General features: G+C 38.3%; 1 protein-coding gene across 3 annotated transcripts in view; it reads left to right on the top strand.

Moving 5' to 3' along the window:
* Positions 1-7,787: 7,787 nt before the first annotated feature.
* The window catches only part of BTLA (B and T lymphocyte associated), a 64,491-nt gene continuing 52,339 nt past the window's right edge, over positions 7,788-19,939 (top strand). For all 3 annotated transcript variants that reach the window (XM_044941771.1, XM_044941766.1, XM_044941764.1), the window contains exon 1: positions 7,788-8,081. The gene's annotated coding sequence lies outside the window, so the exon portion shown is untranslated. The remainder of the gene's footprint in view (positions 8,082-19,939) is intronic.

Genomic DNA, 19,939 nt, shown 5'->3' with positions numbered 1-19,939 from the left:
TAAATGGATTTTATTATGTTGGGATACCTTCTATCTGTACCTAATTTGTTGAGAGTTTTTAACATGAAAGGATGCTAAATTCTGTCAGATGTTTTTCTGCGTATATTGGGATGGTCAAGTGATTTTTTATCCTTCATTTTGTTAATGCAGTGTAGCATACTTATTGATTTGCATATGTTGAGCCATCCTTGCATCCTAGGAATAAATCCCACTTGATCATGGTGCATGATTCCTTTAATGTACTGTTGAAATTGGTTTGCTGGTATTTTGTTGAGGATTTTTGCGTCTATGTTCATCGGGGATATTGCTCTAAGAATTCTTGTCGTGTTCTTGTCTGGTTTTGATATTAGGATATTTTTGGCCTTGTAAGTTTGAAAGTGTTCATTCTTCTTCAAATTTTTGGAAGATTTTGAAAAGGATTACTATTAATTTTCTTTAAATGTTTAGTTAGTGAATTAGAATTAGTTAGTTTAGTTAGTGAATTAGAATTCACTAATGAAGCCATCATCATGGATTTTTCTTTGTTGGAAGATTTTGATTACTAATTCAATTTTCTTATTATTCTGTTCAGAATTTCTCTTCATGATTCAATGTTGGTAGCTTGTGTGTTTCTAGTAATTCATCTGTTTCTTCTAGTGTCTAATTTGTTGGCATATATCATTCATAGTAGTTTCCTACGATCTTTAGTGTTTCTGTATTATCAGTTGTAATGTCTATTTCTGATTTTGTGTCTTCTCCTTTTTCTTATTCTAGTTAAAGTTTCTTTGGTCTTTGCTATTGTCTTTCTAGTCTCTGTTTCTCCTGCTCTGATGTTTGTTATTTCCTTCCTTTTGCTAAATTTGAGCTTAGTTCTTCTTTTTCTAGTTCCTTGAAGTATAAAATTAGGTTGTTTATTTGTACTCTTTTTTTTAGTGTAGCCACTTATCACTAAAAAATTCCTTCTTCATGTTGCCTTTCCTGCATCCATAGTTTTTAGCATGCTATGTTTTCATTTTTGTTTGTCTGAAGATACTTTTAAACTTTTCTTCTTGTTTTCTCTTTGACTCAATCACTATTCAAGAGCATGTTGTTTAGTTTTCATGTATTTGTGAATTTTCCAGATGCCTTGCCTGTTGTTGATCTAGTTTTATTCCAAGTTATTATAAAAATTACTTGGAATGGTTTCAGTTTTCTTAAATTTGTTGACTTTGTTTTGTGACCTAACAAGATCTCTCTTGGGCAGTGTGTTCCATAAACTCATTGAGAAGGATGTGTATTCTTCTGCTATTGTGTAGAAGGTCCTGTATATGAACTTTCATTGATCTAGAGTGTTCACGTCCGCTGTTTCTTTATTGATTTTCTGGATAGATGTTCTACTCACAGGTGTAAGCAGGGTGTTGAAGTCCCCTACTGTTGCTATATTGCTGTCAGGTGCATGCGTTTATTTCTGGGCTTTCTATCTTGTCCCATTGGTCTGTATTTCTGTTCTTCCAGTACCATACTGTCTTGATGACTGTAGCTTTGTGGTATAATCTGAAGTCAGGAAGGTTGATTCCTCCAGCTCCATTCTTCTTTCTCAGGACTGCTTTGGCTTCAGGGTCTTTTGTGTTGCCATATGAACTGTGAAATTTTTTGTTCTAATTCTGTGAAAAGTGCCATTGGTAATTTGATAGGGATCACAAGGAATCTGTAAATTGCATTTGGTAGTATAGTCCTTTTCACAATATTGATTATTCCTACCCAGGAACATGGAATATCACTCCATCTGTTTATGTCCTCTTTGATTTCTTTCATTAGTGTCCTATAATTTTCTGTGTACAGTTCTTTTGTCTCCTTAGGTAAGTTTACTCCTAGATATTTAATTCTTTTTGTTGCAATGGTGAATAGGATTGATCCCTTAATTTCTCTTTCTGATTTTTCATTGTTAGTATATAGAAATGCAAATGATTTCTGTGTATTCATTTTGTATCCTGCAACTTTGCTAAATTCACTAATTAGCTCTAGTAATTTTCTGATACTATCTTTAGGGTTTTCTATGTACAGTATCATGTCATCTGCAAACAGTGAGAGCTTTACTTCTTTTCCGATCTGGATTCCTTTTATTTCTTTTTCTTCTCTGATTGCTGTAGCTAGCTAGGACTTCCAGAACTATGATGAATAATAGTGGTGAAAGTGGACACTTATCTTGTTCCTGATCTTAGGGGGAAAGCTTTCAGTTTTTCACCATTGAGCATAATGTTTGCTGTGGGCTTATCATATATGGCCTTTACTGTGTTGAGGTAGGTTCCTTCTGTGCTCATTTTTTGAAGAGTTTTAATCATAAATGGGTGCTGAATTTTGTCAAAGGCTTTTTCTGCATCTATTGAGATGATCATATGGTTTTATCTTTCAATTTGTTAATATGGTGTTTCACATTGATTGATTTGCATATATTGAAGAATCCTTGCATCCCTGAAATAAACCCAACTTGATCATGGTGTATGAGCTTTTTGATGTGTTGCTGAATTCTGTTTGCCAAAATTTTGTTGAGGATTTTTGCATCTATGTTCATCAGTGATATCAGCCTACGGTTTTCTCTTTTTGTGTTGTCTTTGTCTGGTTTTGGTATTGGGTGATGGTGGCCCTGTAGAGTGAGTTTGGAAGTGTTCCTTCCTCTGCAATTTTTAAAAAGTGTTTTAGAAGGATAGGTATTAGCTTTTTTCTAAATGTTTGATAGAATTCTCCTGTGAAGCCATCTGGTCCTGGGCTTTTGTTTTTGTGAGATTTTTGATCACAGTTTCAATTTCAGTGCTTGTAATTGGTTTGTTCATAATTTCTATTTCTTCCTGGTTCAGTCTTGGAAGACTGAACTTTTCTAAGAATCTGTCCATTTCTTCCAGGTTATCCATTTTGTTGCCATATGCTGCTGCTGCTGCTAAGCCTCTTCAATCGTGTCCAACTCTGTGCGACCCCAGAGATGGCAGCCCAACAGGCTCCCCTGTCCCTGGGATTCTCCAGGCAAGAACACTGGGGTGGGTTGCTATTTCCTTCTCCAATGCATGAAAGTGAAAGTGAAGACACTCAGTCGTGTCCAACTCTTAGCGACCCCATGGACCACAGCCTACCAGGCTCATCCGTCCATGGGATTCTCCCGGCAAGAGAACTGGAGTGGGTTGCCGTTGCCTTCTCCATTTATTGCCATATAGTTGTTCATAATAGTCTCTTATAATCCTTTGTATTTCTGCATTGTCTGCTGTAACCTTTCCTTTTCATTTCTAATTTTGTTGATTTGATTCTTCTCTCTTTTGTTCTTGATGAGTCTGGCCAAAGGGTTGTTAATTTTGTTTATCTTCTCAAAGAATCAGCTTTTAGTTTTATTAATCTTTACTATTGTTTCTTTCATTTCTTTGTCATTTATTTCTGCTGGGATCTTTATGATTTCTTTTCTTCTACTAATTTTGGGGTTTTTTGGTTCTGTTTTCAGTTGTTTTAGGTGTAAAGTTAGGTTATCTATTTTATTTTTTTCTTGTTTCTTGAGGTAGAATTGTATTGCTATAAACGTCCCTCTTAGAACTGCTTTTGCTGCATCCCATAGGTTTTGAGTTGTCGTGTTTTCATTGTCATTTGTTTTCTAAAATTTCTTATGATTTCCCTTTTGATTTCTTCAGGAATCTGTAGATTATTTAGAATGTGTTTAAACTCCATGTGTTTGTGTTTCTTACAGTTTTTTTTTTTTTTCTTGTAATTAATATCCTGGAGAATGTTCCATGTGTACTTGAGAAGAGGGTGTACTCTTCTGCTTTTGGATGGGATGTCCTGAAGATATCAATAAGATACATCTCATTTAATGTATCATTTAAGACTTGTGTTTCCTTATTAATTTTGTTTTGATGATCTGTCCATTGGTGTGAGTGGGGTGTTAAATCCTCTTACTATTATTGTGTAACTGTCAATTTCTCATTTTATGTCTGTTAGTATTTGTCTTATGTGTTGAGGTGCTGCTATGTTGGGTGCATAGATTTTTAGAATTGTTATGTCTTCCTTTTAGATTGATCCCTTGATCATTATGTAGTGTCCTTCCTTATTGCTTTATTTTAAAGTCTATTTTGTCTGATATGAGAATTGCTACTCCAGCTTTCTTTTACTTCCCATTTGCATGGAATGTATTTTTCCATTCTCTCACTTTCAGTCTGTATGTGTCCTTAGGTCTGAAGTGGGTTTCTTGTAGACAGCCTGTATATGGGTCTTGTTTTTGTATCCATTCCGCCATCTGTGTCTTTTGGTTGGAGCATTTAATCCATTTACAGATTCATTTTGATATTTGGCAAATCTAATACAGTTATGTAAAGTTTAAAAATAAAATAAAATTTAAAAAAAAAAAAAAAAAGACCAAAAATAAAAAAAAAAATAAAGTAATTATTGATATATATGTTCCTATTGCCATTTTCTTAACTGTTTGGGGTTGATCTTGTAGATCTTTTTTCTTCTCTTGTGTTCCTTGACTGTATAAATCCTTTGAACATTTGTTGTAAAGCTGGTTGTTGGTACTGAATTCTCTTAACTTTTGCTTGTCTGAAAAGCTTTTTATTTCTCCATCAATTTTGAATGAGGTCCTTGCCAGGTACAGTAATCTTGGTTGTAGATGTTCCCCTCTCATCACTTTAAATATATCCTGCCATTCCTTTCTGGCCTGCAGTTTCTGCTGAAAGATCAGCTGTTAAAGCATATGGGGTTTCCCTTGTATATTACTTGTTTCTTTCCCTTGCTGCTTTTAATATTCTTTCTTTGTGTCTAGTCTTTGTTAGTTTGATTAGTATGTGTCTTGGTGTGTTTCTCCTTGGGTTTACCCTGTATGGGATTCTTTATGCCTCTTGGACTTGATCGACTATTTCCTTTTCCATATTGGGAAAATTTTCAACTATAATTTCTTCAAAAATTTTCTCATACCCTTTCTTTTTCTCTTCTTCTTCTGGGACCCCTATAATTCGAATGTTGGTACATTTGATGTGGTCCCAGAGGTCTCTGAGACTGTCCTCAGTTCTTTTCATGCTTTTTACTTTATTCTGCCCTTCAGAAATTATTTCCACCATTTTATCTTCCAGTTCACTGATTCGTTCTTCTACTTCAGGTATTCTGCTATTGAATCCTTCTAGAGTATTTTCAATTTCAGTAATTGTGTTGTCTCTGTATGTTTCTTCTTTAATTCTTCTAGGTCTTTGTTAATTGATTCTTGCATTTTCTCCATTTTGTTTTCAGGGTTTTTGATCATCTTTACTATCATTATTCTGAATTCTTTTCCAGGTAGTTTGCCTATTTCCTCTTCATTTATTTGGACTTCTGTGTTTCTAGTTTGTACTTCATTTGTGTAGTATTTCTGTCTTTTCATTATTATTTTTTTAACTTATTGTGTTTGAGGTCTCCTTTTCCCAGGCTTCCAGGAAAGTTGAATTCTTTCCTTGAAGAAGGTTGAATTCCTCCCTTTTGGTTTCTGCCTTCCTAAGGTTGGTCCAGTGGTTTGTGTGAGCTTGTATAGGGTGAGATTTGTGCTGAATTTTTGTTTGTTTGTTATTCCTCTGATAGGTAAGGCTGAGCCAGGTGATAATCCTGTCTGCTGATGATTGGGTTTGTATTTTTGTTTTGTTTGTTGCTTAGATGAGGCGTCCTGCACAGGGTGCTACTGGTGATTGGGTGTTGCTGGGTCCTATATTCAACTGGTTTCCTTTGTGTGAGTTCTCACTATTTGATACTCCCTAGCAATAGTTCTCTGGTAGTCTAGGGTCTTGGAGTCAGTGCTCCCACTCCAAAGCTCAGGGTTTGATCTCTGGTCAGGAGAGAAGATTGCACAAGTGGTTTGTTATGGCATTAAGTGAGATTAAAACAAATATCCAAAAATGAGAAACCAAAGATGAACCTCAGACAAATGGCAGTTACAAAATCAGGCAAATAATACTTAAAATAATGGAATATACACATATACATATACACCCATGAGCAAAGTCAAAGCAGTCCAACAAAAATAAAAGTACAATAGATTGACCTGACAAACAAAGGAAGCCAAAAATTATATCTACCAGTTAAGAACAAAACTAACTAAAGCACAAACTGGAAAACAAAACTAAAGCAAGGTGCCAATTGGGTAATAAAGAAAATAAAAGTAATAATTATGTTGAGAGGAAAGGAAAGAAAGAACAGATATGCAAAATTAGATAGAAGTAAATAAAGAAGATTTATATGCATTAAAGATTAACTGCAAGGGGGAAAGAACAGTAGGAAAAGCAAACAGAGGAATAAATGTAGCAAAAATAATAATCGGTTTAAAAAATTAAAATTTAAAAAAGAGAGAGAAAAAAAAAAAGGAAAACTCCACAGCACTGCAAAAGCCCAAGACAGAGGCAGAGGTTTGTAACAATTTAAAAAGTGAGAAAAAAAAAAAAAAAGCTTAATTGGATATCATAGTGCCAATAAAATCAACAACTACAACAGAGGGTGAAGAAAAAGGAAAAAAAAAATCCAAAAGAATCTACAGAACAAGTCAAAAAATAAGAATAATAAATGTTTTTTGAGTCATTGCTATCAGAGTCCTTTCCCTCCCTGAGAGTCACAGTCCACCTTACCTCCCTTGGATACCCTCCAACACTGCTGATCTCTGGACCTGCTTTGGGGGCAACTCAGATTCTAATCTGAGTCCTACTCCTGTGTATTCTTGCCTTCAATGTCCACAACTATTAGAACTAATGGATTTCCTTTTGTGGGCGCTCTTAATGACCTTTTATATATTCCATAGACCAAGAGTCTACCTAATTGATCATGTGGATTTAATCTGCAGCTTGTACAGCTGTTTGGAAGGTTTTGGGTCTTCTTCCTTAGCCACACTGTCCTTGGGTTTCAATTATGGTTTTATTTCCACCTCTACATGTGCGTCATCCACTGGGGTTTGCTCCTGCAGCTACCCTGGAGGACTTGGGTCTCCTCCCGTGAGTGCCAGGTGTGGTGGTGGAGCAGCTGCTTGGGTTGCAGGGGTTCTGGCAGCCCTGGGTACTTGGGAGTTGGTGGCTAGGGCAGCAGGAAATATAATGCTCTAGAAGGGTATTGGCCAATACATTCTGGTATTGCCTGGAGAACACCCCTCCCTAACTGAGAAGCCTGGCAGGCCACTGTCTACAGAATAACAAAAGTCAGACACTACTGAAGTGACCCTGTGTGCATAGGCACAAGACTATTTTTGCCTGTGGCTGCTCTGCCCCAGTGAGAGTTGAGTGTGAAGGTGGCCCAGCTGCTTGGCTTGTGGTTACCCTGGTGGTGCCAAGTGTGTAGGAACACAGACTGCCTCTGCCACAGAAGTTATGACCCTATCAGAGTCTTTTTGAGCCTCTTGTAGCTGGTGATCAGGAGGCCTCTTTGGCCAGTCTTTCTCCATAGCTCTGCTGGTTCAGGCACTTAGAGTGCTCCATTGCCTGGGGTCCTTCTCTGTTATTCCATGTGTCAGGCACTTAAAGGGGTACCCTGGGTGGGGTCCTACTCTAACTCAGTGCATCAGGCTCTTGATGGGCCAGCCTCTCTGTTGTTCATCTGCGAATGCTGGCTGTGTGGGGAGAGAGAGGCTACGGTGATGGCTCCATCCCCTTCACATGACTCAGCAGTATCGCCTTGCTTCCATGGCTGCCTGACTTTTCTCCAACCGCATTTCCCACCATGATCTCCTTCACATCCTCTCAATCCGTCTCTCCACAGTCAACAGCGACCCTTGCCCTGGGATTGCTCCATAATCCCTAAACTCTGGCTCCCAGCTGCTGTGCCTTCCAGGGGACCAGCATTCCTGTCCAGGATATGTATGGCTACAGCAAGGTCTGTCTGAGTCTCATTCCATTTAGGCTGCCACAGATCTGCTGTTTCACTCTCAGCCTTAAATGTTTCTCCTCTGACTCAGACAATTGCCCCACTGTGGAGATCAGACTCTTGCTTCAGTTCCCCTACCCTCTGAAGACAGGTCCAACCCATTGCAAGAGATTTGGGTTCACTAAACAGTGTTTCTCTTCTGCAATGCAAGCCACTGTGTTTCTAGCCCTCTTGTGTCACCCTGTGAAAAGGGGTTTGAGAAAGTAGCACAAGAAAATGATAATATGGTAAGTACTACTATTGTTAATGAAATAAACTATCCTTTACAGTGGAACTAGATTTGTGTCTTCTGCTAGCATCCATGACAGGCTGATTTGGTTAGCTTGGAAGTAGAGTGAAATCTTAACTGTTTATAGTTCTTGGCAATGACTTTAATCAAATTGTGGAAAGTCCCTTCTATTCATAACTTTTATGAGGGTTTTTTTTTGTTTTTTTTTTTTGTTTTTTAAGATCTGATTCTCAGGACTTCCCTGGTGGTTCAGTGGTTAAGACTCTGCTACCACTGCAAGGGGCATGGGTTTGATCCCTGCTTGGGGAACTAAGATTCAACATGCCGCCCTGTGGTGCAGGCAAAAAAAAAAGTAAAAGATCTAATTATCAGGACTCTCAAGTTGCAGATCATTAAATGTAATAAATTTAGAACTTTTGGTATAAGTGGCTGCCATGCCTGTTGCCATTCTGAGTGATGATTATCAGTGTATCACCAGTACATTAACTTTAAAAAATTCAAATAACTTACTCTTTGTGACATTGAAGGAACTCTGAAAATAAAAAAATCATATGTATGTACTCCAAGTAAGGCTTGCCTTCTCCTTAAAAAAACTCAGACTTTTAAAATCATGAATGAGTATTGAATTTTATTAAATGCTTTATTTTTACCCACTGAAATTATCAAATACTTCCCCCTCCCCCATTTTTGTGAATTACATTGATTTTTGAATGTTAAACTAACCTTAATACACACTATTTGTTTATAATGTATTATCCATTTTATATGTAGCTGAATTTGATTTGCTAATATTTTGTGGATATTTTACACCTATGTTCATGAGATATATTGGTCTGTAATTTTTCCCTTTCCCTTCTCTCCATCCTTTCATTCAGTCTCTCTCTGTGTCTGTCTTTCTTCTTTCTCTATATTTTGTAATATTTTTGTGAGGTTTTGATATTTTGGACACACTGACCTCATAAAACTAGTTGGGAAAACTTCATCTTCTATAAACTGACCAGATTTATGTAAGATTATGATAAAATTTATGTAAGATTTTGGGCTTCCCAGGTGGTAATAGTGGTGAAGAACCCACTTGCCAATGCAGGAGACTTAAGAGACATGGGTTCAATCCCTGGGTTAGGAAGGTCCCCTGGAGGAGGGCATGGCAATCCACTCCAGCATTCTTGCCTGGGTCGCAAAGTGTTGGACGTGACTGCAGCAATTTAACAGCAGCAGCATCTAAGATTCTATATTCCTTAAATATATGATAGACTACACTAGTGAAGTCACCTGGATCTATAGTCTTTCTGAGAAAATTTTGATAATAGATATAATTTCTTTAATGGATGTAGGGAGGCCTATTAAAATGTCTGTGTCTTTTTGTGTTTGTTGGTGTTATTTTTCAAAGAATTTGTCCATTCATCTAAGATGTCAAATTTGTATAAAGTTATCCATTATATTTTTATTGTCTTTTTAATGTATGTGAAGTCTGTGGCAATACTTTATTTCATATATTGAAAATTCTTTCTAGCTAGAACTTTATCAATTTTGTTGATCTTTTCAAAGAACTTACTTTTGACTTTGATAACTTTCCTTGTTGTTTGCTTGTTTTATTTCAAGGTATTTATATCTTCTCTTTATTATTTATTTTGCTTTTCTTTTGTTAGTTCTTTGAGCTCTAAACCCATTAATTTGACCTTTCTTCTTTTCTGAAATCAGCATTCAGAACTATAAATTTTTCTCTAAGCACTGAGTTAGCTTCATTTACATACTTTGATCGGAGAAGGTGATGGCACCCCACTCCAGTACTCCTACCTGGAAAATCCCATGGATGGAGGAGCCTGGTAGGCTGCAGTCCATGGGGTCGCGAAGAGTCGGACATGACTTCACTTTCACTTTCACTTTTCACTTTCATGCATTGGAGAAGGAAATGGCAACCCACTCCAGTGTTCTTGCCTGGAGAATCCCAGGGATGGGGGAGCCTGGTGGGCTGCCGTCTATGGGGTCGCACTGAGTCAGACACGACTGAAGCGACTTAGCAGCAGCAGCAGCAGCAGCACATACTTTGATAAGTTATATTTTCACTATCATTCTATTCAAAATAGTTTCTAGTTTTTCTTATGATTTCTTCTTTGACCCATAGGCTATTGCGAAGTCTGTTGTTTAATTTCTAAATTAGAGAATTTTTCTAAATATCTTTCTATTGATTTATAATTTAATTCATTTGTCAAAGCAGACTCTATGATTTCAGTCATTTTACATTGATTGAGACTTGTTATTCTATCATTGGTCTACTTTAAACCATGTGCACTTGACTTGAAAGAATACCTATTCTATGGTTGCAAGATATATTTTTGTATAAAAATCAATTAGATCAAAGTGATTGATAGTGTTATTCAGATCTGTCTTTACTAACAATTGCAAGTATATAGCAAATATGTTAATCACTTCAGGCTATGTAGCATGTATGAATAAGAAGAAAAGAGGGGAAAAGCACCTTTTATCTATGAGTTTGATATTTTAGAACTTGACTTTATTGTAATTTTATATTAAAGATTTCTCTGTATAGTTACTAATTATAGGAGCTACTGGTTGGGATAATTATGGTTAATTACCCATTCATGCTAATAGAAATAAACAAAAGGCCCATGTTAAGGACCAGTGGGAGGAAAAATAGTTAAAAGTAGGAAGGATTAGATTTATGATAGTTTGTGTCATGGTAGGGTTTCCCTGAAAGCTCAGTTGGTAAAGAATCCACCTGCAATGCAGGAGACCACAGTTCAATTCCTGGGTTGGGACTATCCGCTGGAGACAGCGATAGGCTACCTACTCTAGTATTCTTGTGCTTCCCTTGCGGCTCAGCTGGTAAAGAATCCTCCTGCAATGCTGGAGACCTGGGTTTGAATATTCATTGGAAGGACTGATGTTGAAGTTGAAACTCCAATACTTTGGCCACCTGATGCGAAGAACTTACTCATTTGAAAAGACCCTGATGCTGGGAAAGATTGAGGGTGGGAGAAAAAAGGGATGACAGAGGATGAGATGGCTGGATGGCATCACCAACTCAATGGACATGAGTTTGAGTAGATTCCAGGAGTTGGTGATGGACAGGGAGGCCTAGCATGCTGCTATCCATGGGGTTGCAAAGAGTTGGACATGACTGAGCGACTGAACCGAACTGAACTGAACTGAGACATGGTATGTTGTGTTGTGGCAAGTTTGCTATGCAGTCCCTTTCTATTGAAGAAAAGCAATCCACTATTACTGAGTTCACTCTATTTGCAAAACATTGTGCAATAAACTTAACACATGTATGAAGTAGATATAATCATCACTATTTTCCAAGTGACATAACTAAGAAAAATTAATTGTCAGGTTTATGAGGTTAGCATAGCAGAAAACAATGTTTTGTGTTCATCAATATTTATATTGTTTTCCTGCCTAGACTTGAAAAGTTTGCTTCCCATCTCCCTTGTAATTAAGTGGAGCTGAGTAATAGTTCTTATCAATGAGCTATAACAGTAAAAAGTCCCTCAAAATTCTTCAGTGTTTCCCCTCTCCTGGTACTCAGAGATTAAACTATGAATGGAGAATGCCTGAACTGTTGAATCACCACTGAAAATATGGTGCCCTGTGGTTGCACCAAGCAGATATTTGAGAACTGAGAAGCAAACTTTGGTTAAACACTGAAAGGTGGGAGTTGTTAGTGTATAAAAAAATCTATCCTGAATAAAGTAGAGGGAGCTGGAGTTTGAATTCAGGTTTATTAAACTGAAAGCCATGTTTTTTTTTTTTAATACCTCTGCTGTTTCCCCAAAGGTCCAAGAGTCAGGGTAGATACAGAAAGAGTGAGGGTTGCACTATAAAGAAAGCTAAGCAGTGCAGAATTGATGCTTTTGAACTGTGGTGTTGGAGAAGACTCTTGAGAGTCCCTTGAACTGCAAGGAGATCCAACCAGTCCATCCTAAAGGAAATCAATCCTGAATATTCATTGGAAGGACTGATGCTGAAGCTGAAACTCCAATATTTTGGCCACCTAATGCAAGGAACTGACTCATTGGAAAAGACCCTGATGCTGGGAAAGATTGAAAGCAGGAGGAGAAGGGGATGACAGAGGATGAGATGGTTGGATGGCATCACTGACTCAATGGATATGAGTTTGAGTGAACTCCGGGAGTTGGTGATGGACAGGGAGGCCTGGCATGCTGCAGTCCATGGGGTCACAAAGAGTCAGACACAACTGAGTGACTGAACTGAACTGATAGACATCTTTCATTAGCCAGAGGGATTGGAATGGATGTGTATATTAAGGCTGTATATTGTCTCCCTGCTTATTTAACTTATATGCAGAGTACATCATGAGAAACGCTGGACTGGAAGAAACACACGCTGGAATTAAGATTGCTGGGAGAAATATCAATAACCTCAGATATGCAGATGACACCACCCTATGGCAGAAAGTGAAGAGGAACTCAAAAGCCTCTTGATGAAAGTGAAAGTGGAGAGTGAAAAAGTTGGCTTAAAGCTCAACATTCAGAAAATGAAGATCATGGCATCTGGTCCCATCACTTCATGGAAAATATATGGGGAAACAGTGGAAACAGTGTCAGATTTTATTGTTTTGGGCTCCAAAATCACCACAGATGGTGATTGCAGCCATGAAATTAAAAGACGCTTACTCCTTGGAAGGAAAGTTATGACCAACTTAGATAGCATATTGAAAAGCAGAGACATTACTTTGCCAACAAAGGTTCGTCTAGTCAAGGCTATGGTTTTTCCAGTGGTCATGTATGGATCTGAGAGTTGGACTGTGAAGAAGGCTGAGCCCAAAGAATTGATGCTTTTGAACTGTGGTGTTGGAGAAGACTCTTGAGAGTCCCTTGGACTGCAAGGAGATCCAACCAGTCCATTCTGAAGGAGATCAGCCCTGGGATTTCTTTGGAGGGAATGATGCTGAAGCTGAAACTCCAGTACTTTGGCCACCTCATGCGAAGAGTTGACTCATTGGAAAAGACTCTGATGGTGGGAGGGATTGGGGGCAGGAGGAGAAGGGGACGACAGAGGATGAGATGGCTGGATGGCATCACTGACTCGATGGATGTGAGTTTGAGTGAACTCCGGGAGATGGTGACGGACAGGGAGGCCTGGCGTGCTGCGATTCATGGGGTCACAAAGAGTCAGACACGACTGAGTGACTGAACTGAACTGAACTGAAGAACTAGTTAACTATTTTTTGGAAACAGAAGTTGGGCTTTGGGGGGTTTCCTGGGCTTCCCTGTTGGCTTAGACAGTAAAGAATCCACCTGCAATGTGAGAGACCTGGGTTTGATCCCTGGGTTGGGAAGATACCTTGCAGAAGGGCATGGCAACTCACTCCCATATTCTTGCCTGGAAAATCCCCATGGACAAAGGAGTCTGGCGGGCTACAGTCAATAGGGTCACTAAGAGGCGGACACAACTGAACAGCTAAGCACACATACTGGTGTCCAGTGGTTAAGAATCCACCTTGAAATGCAGGGCACACAGATACAATGCCTGGTCAGGGAACTAAGATCCCACATGCTGTAGAGCAACTAAGCCCAGTGCCACAACTTGAGACACTGTGCACTGCAACAACTGAAGACCATGTGCCACAATTACTGTGCTCATGCGGCATGACTTGAGAGTCATGCATCACAATGAAAGATCCTGTATGATACAATCAAGATCCCAGATGCTGCAACTAAGATGCAGCCAAATACATATTAAAAAAAAAAAAAAAGAAAGAAATTGGATTTCTTAATCTGCTCTATGTACTTCTTTTTTTTTTTAATTTAATTTAATTTTTTAACTTTACAATATTGTATTGGTTTTGCCATATATCAAAATGAATCCGCTACAGGTATACATGTGTTCCCCATCATGACCCCTCCTCCCTCCTCCCTCCCCATACCATCCCCCCGGGTCATCCCAGTGCACCAGCCCCAAGCATCCAGTATCGTGCATCAAACCTGGACTGGCGACTCGTTTCATATATGATATTATATATGTTTCAATGCCATTCTCCCAAATCATCCCACCCTCTCCCTCTCCCACAGAGTCCAAAAGACTGTTCTATGCATCTGTGTCTCTTTTGCTGTCTCGTATACAGGGTTATCGTTACCATCTTTCTAAATTCCATATATATGCATTAGTATACTGTATTAGTGATTTTCTTTCTGGCTTACTTCACTCTGTATAATAGGCTCCAGTTTCATCCACCTCATTAGAACTGGTTCAAATGTATTCTTTTTAATGGCTGAGTAATACTCCATTGTGTATATGTACCTCAGCTTTCTTATCCATTCATCTGCTGATGGACATCTAGGTTGCTCCCATGTCCTGGCTATTATAAACAGCGCTGAGATGAACATTGGGGTACACGTGTCTCTTTCCCTTCTGGTTTCCTCAATGTGTATGCCCAGCAGTGGGATTGCTGGATCATAAGGCAGTTCTATTTCCAGTTTTTTAAGGAATCTCCACACTGTTCTCCATAGTGGCTGTACTAGTTTGCATTCCCTCCAACAGTGTAAGAGGGTTCCCTTTTCTCCACACCCTCTCCAGCATTTATTGCTGGTAGACCTTTGGATCGCAGCCATTCTGACTGGTGTGAAATGGTACCTCATTGTGGTTTTGATTTGCATTTCTCTGATAATGAGTGGTGTTGAGCATCTTTTCATGTGTTTGTTAGCCATCTGTATGTCTTCTTTGGAGAAATGTCTATTTAGTTCTTTGGCCCATTTTTTGATTGGGTCATTTATTTTTCTGGAATTGAGCTGTAGGAGTTGCTTGTATATTTTTGAGATTAGTTGTTTGTCAGTTGCTTCTTTTGCTATTATTTTCTCCCATTCTGAAGGCTGTCTTTTCACCTTGTTTATAGTTTTTTTGTTGTTGTGCAGAAGCTTTTAAGTTTAATTAGGTCCCATTTGTTTATTTTTGCTTTTATTTCCAATATTCTGGGAGGTGGGTCATAGAGGATCCTGTTGTGATGTATGTCGGAGAGTGTTTTGCCTATGTTCTCCTCTAGGAGTTTTATAGTTTCTGGTCTTATGTTTAGATCTTTGATCCATTTTGAGCTTATTTTTGTGTATGGTGTTAGAAAGTGTTCTAGTTTCATTCTTTTATAAGTGGTTGACCAATTTCCCCAGCACCACTTGTTAAAGAGATTGTCTTTAATCCATTGTATATTCTTGCCTCCTTTGTCAAAGATAAGGTGTCCATATGTGCGTGGATTTATCTCTGGGCTTTCTGTTTTGTTCCATTGGTCTATATTTCTGTCTTTGTGCCAGTACCATACTGTCTTGATGACTGTGGCTTTGTAGTAGAGCCTGAAGTCAGGCAGGTTGATTCCTCCAATTCCATTTTTCTTTCTCAAGATTGCTTTGGCTATTTGAGGTTTTTTGTATTTCCATACAAAACCTGACAAAGATGCAACAAAAAAAGAAAACTACAGGTCAATATCACTGATGAACATAGATGAAAAAATCCTTAACAAGATTCTAGCAATCAGAATCCAACAACACATTAAAAAGATCATACACCATGACCAAGTGGGCGTTATCCCAGGGATGCAAGGATTCTTCAATATCTGCAAATCAATCAATGTAATACACCACATTAACAAATTGAAAAGTAAAAACCATATGATTATCTCAATAGATGCAGAGAAAGCCTTTGACAAAATTCAATATCCATTTATGATAAAACTCTCCAGAAAGCAGGAATAGAAGGAACATACCTCAACATAATAAAAGCTATATATGACAAACCTACAGCAAACATTATCCTCAATGGTGAAAAATTGAAAGCATTTCTTCTAAAGTCAGGAACAAGACAAGGGTGCCCACTTTCACCATTACTATTCAACAGTTTTGGAAGTTTTGGCCACAGCAATCAGAGCAGAAAAAGAAATAAAAGGAATCCAATTTGGAAAAGAAGAAGTAAAACTCTCACTGTTTGCATATGACACGATCCTCTACATAGAAAACCCTAAAGACTCCACCAGAAAATTACTAGAACTAATCAATGAATATAGTAAAGTTGCAGGATATAAAATCAACACACAGAAATCCCTTGCATTCCTATACACTAATAATGAGAAAACAGAAAGAGAAATTAAGGAAACAATTCCATTCACCATTGCAACGAAAAGAATAAAATACTTTGAATATATCTACGTAAAGAAACTAAAGACCTATATATAGAAAACTGTAAAACACTGGTTAAAGAAATCAAAGAGGACACTAATAGATGGAGAAATATACCATGTTCATGGATTGGAAGAATCAATATAGTGAAAATGAGTATACTACCCAAAGCAATTTATAGATTCAATGCAATCCCTATCAAGCTACCAACGGTATTCTTCACAGAGCTAGAACAAATAATTTCACAATTTGTATGGAAATATAAAAAACCTCGAATAGCCAAAGCAATCTTGAGAAAGAATTTTTTTTAATAACAATTTCTCATAAATACAGAACTCTCTTTTTCAGTCCAAACTGAAGAATTTAAACAAGTCCTATATCAGTCTCTCACCAAAACCATCTGAGCTTCTGTTTTATATTGTTTTCCCAGAAGCAAAATCAGTTCAAGGACTTGAGTATAAGCAGTTTTTTTCAGAAGTGTTTCCAACACAGTATGAGAATGAAAAAATTAGACAGGAATGGGAAGGAAGCAAATATGTGGTTTGTTTTCAAGACAATTACCACTGTAGATAAGGCACTTAATCCCCACCTCCAGAAACTCTGAGAGCAAACACAAAACATAGGGACTGAGGAAGCTGGTGCATATAACATCAGTTTTGTACCACTCCTGTAACAAACTGTTACAGACACAGTGGCTTAAAATAACACAGTATCTTACAGTTCTGGAGGTCAAAATTCCAAAATGTGTCATATTGGGCTGAAATCAAGGTGACAGCAGGCTGCAGCTGAAAGCTCTTGAAGAGCATCCATTTCCTTGACTTTTTAGCTTCTAGAGGCCACTTACATTCCCTGGCTGGTGTCTCCTTTCTCCCTCTTCAAAGCTGGGACAAGGCCTTGGATTCAGAGCCAACTTGAAGAGGCTCCTATTGGCCAAAGATAAGATACATAAGCAAATAAATGGGTAGCTGCAATATTTTAAAATCAATCAAATGTGATCAATGAAGTAGGCAGGAAGAGAATAAAGAGCATGTCTATCCTAGCAAAGCCAAGAGAGAAAGCTTAGTGTCACTTCAAGGGTTTTTCCTTCCATGTTAGATTGAGCATAGTGATTACTGAATTATGATTGACTGCAAAAATGATTCTAGAACAATCTATTACTCAAGAAAGATCAGAACAGCTTTGGGTCAGCTGGAACTCTACTCAAAGTAAGGAGTAGATTGCTGCTACTTAATAAAGTTTGAAGGAATGGTGAAAGATAAAAATAAAGTTATATTTTGATTATAATCCATGTGTCAATGTTATTCAACATACCAGCTACATGCATAAAATATGTGAACTCCATTCCCATGGAGCAGATAATCTAGGAAAGATTTTACATGTGCACAAATAACTATATTGCAAAATAATATGAAATAAGTGCCACAATGGAGGCACAACCAAAATTCTTTAGTTCAATAGGCAGAAATATCAGTTCTGACAATGCTGAGAAGAGCAAGATCTGAGCTGGGTTTTAAAGGATGAGTGGCATTTAGTGGGCAGAAATGAGGGGGAGAACATGCTAACCTGAAGAAATAACTTGAACAGAAATGCAACAGAGAAAATGAAGTGAATGTCTTAAAACCCGTTAGGAAATTCCACTTGTCTGGCAGCAGATGGTATGTGATGGAGGAGTAAGAAGCAAGACTGGAAACATGGATTGGGACCAGGAAATTGGACGTGGCCTTTATCATTGAGTAAAGGTTTGGAATTTATCTTACAGTTGGTCATTGAAGGTTTTTAAATGGGAAAAAGTTCTATCAACTAAAAGAGCATTTTAGGAATGCCTGAAGAATATGTTCAAAAGAAGGGCATGTGGAAGCAGAGAGACCAGCAAGGAGATCTCAGCCATCAAAGAACTGAACTGCCATGGTGGCAGAGGGGTGAAAGAAGAGGGAGGTGCCAAAAATATTTTGAAGGAAAAATTAAAATATGCTTTTGATGAACAATGATGAACGATTAGATAGGGCACTAAGAAAGTGGAAGGGAGTAAGGATAACTGAGGGTCAGAGACTGAGTGATTGTGCTAGGGAGAAGATAATTTTGTGCTTTATAAACTTGAAATAAGTTGATGAAGAGAAACAGAACAATGAAAATGAGAGACTGGAGTCACAGAGAGGGCCTGAGGCAGGAAATAGAGTTTGGGGAGACAGGTCTATAAATACAACCCAGAGAGAGGAAATGAGGACTCAAGGGAGAGGAGAGAAAGAAGAGAAGGGAATTAGCGACGAGCCCTGGGGAGAGACTGACATTTGTTGTGGCAGGAGGAAACGGATGGAGAGCAGGCTGCAGCAGGGCAGGGACCCAGCGCTGCTCTCTCAGATATGCCAGGGTCTCTCAATGCTTAGGCTGCCCCCAGACATGGATTAAATCAACCCAACTACTCTACCAGGTCCTATCTGAGAGTTGGCACACTAATTGTGGTGAAAGACCAATTTTCTTCTTTCCAATGTGTTGCCATCTTTTGTAAAATCAATAAAAGTTAATTAATAGAAAAATGATCCAGTGCTTGGATGTTATGGCAATGTCAAACGGCTGTGGAACTTTCTGTGGGCTTTCAATTTCTTTATTTAAAATTTCTGTACTTACACATTTTGAAAATAAAATAAAACACCAACACACCTGAGTAGCACTAAGAGGAAGTGAGCCAGGATGCTATTCTGGCCTGTGTCAATAGCACTCTGTGTAGGCAAGCTTTTTTAATTTCACTAGGCTTACATTCCCTTGTTTGTAAAGCTGTTATTCAGTTGCCAAGTCATGACCCCATGGACTGCAGCACACCAGGTTTCCCTGTCCCTCACCAACAAGGGAATTAAATTTGCTCTAAAGTCTAAAATGTGTGGTCCTTAAGTATTAGTTCACACTGAAAGGCCCTGACTAAATTATCATTTTTGCCCAGACTCTCTTCCTTGCCCAACTGAGAAAGGTGTTCTTCTCCTGGGAGCCTCCCCTCACCACTGACTCTAATATTTTGAGGTGTATTGCTGTATGTTGAGGCTGGAGGGCTAATCAGGAAAAAGCAAGTCTCCAGGGAGCCTCATTTTCTTCAAAACTCTTCTGAGCTAATCTCTAATTATCTCTAACTGTGGCACATAGTAAACACAGGAAATTTAAAACAAAAATATTAACCCTGAAACAAAGGTCCCAGTTTACACAACAGGATCCATGACTCACTAGCTCAGGATTCCAGGCTACTGGCGTCCTGCACACATGTGAATGTGTGCATTCCCACATCAGCCAGCTGACTTGAGATGGTCAATGGCATTTACCATATCCTGTTCATCATCTATGGTCATCATATGTGTTCATATATGCTCATCATATATGTTTATCAAATGCTAACATAACATGAGGCATAGTGGAGATGTCCAATTAGCTCTTTCTCAAATAGATAAATGAACGAGAAAGACTCGTTTCCTTCAAAAGCCCTCCATACTTCAGGCTAACACTACTAAACTTTTCTTTATTCACTGTCCCCCTGGCACTTATTCTGTGAAGAAATTACCTGTTTCTGGGACTTCCCTGGTAGTCCAGTGGCAAAGCTGTGGGCTCCCCATGCAAGGGGGGGAGAACTAGATCTCTCATGCCACAACTAAGACGTGGTGCAGCCAAAAAAAAAAACAAAAAACAAACAAAAAAACACCCAAAACTGTTTCTTGCCATTTACTACAGG

This window comes from Bubalus bubalis, chromosome 1 (assembly GCF_019923935.1).
Source record: "Bubalus bubalis isolate 160015118507 breed Murrah chromosome 1, NDDB_SH_1, whole genome shotgun sequence".
Taxonomy (NCBI): Eukaryota; Metazoa; Chordata; class Mammalia; order Artiodactyla; family Bovidae; genus Bubalus; species Bubalus bubalis.
The sequence above is the reverse complement of the archived record's forward strand: the minus strand, read 5'-3'. Positions and strand labels throughout refer to the sequence as shown.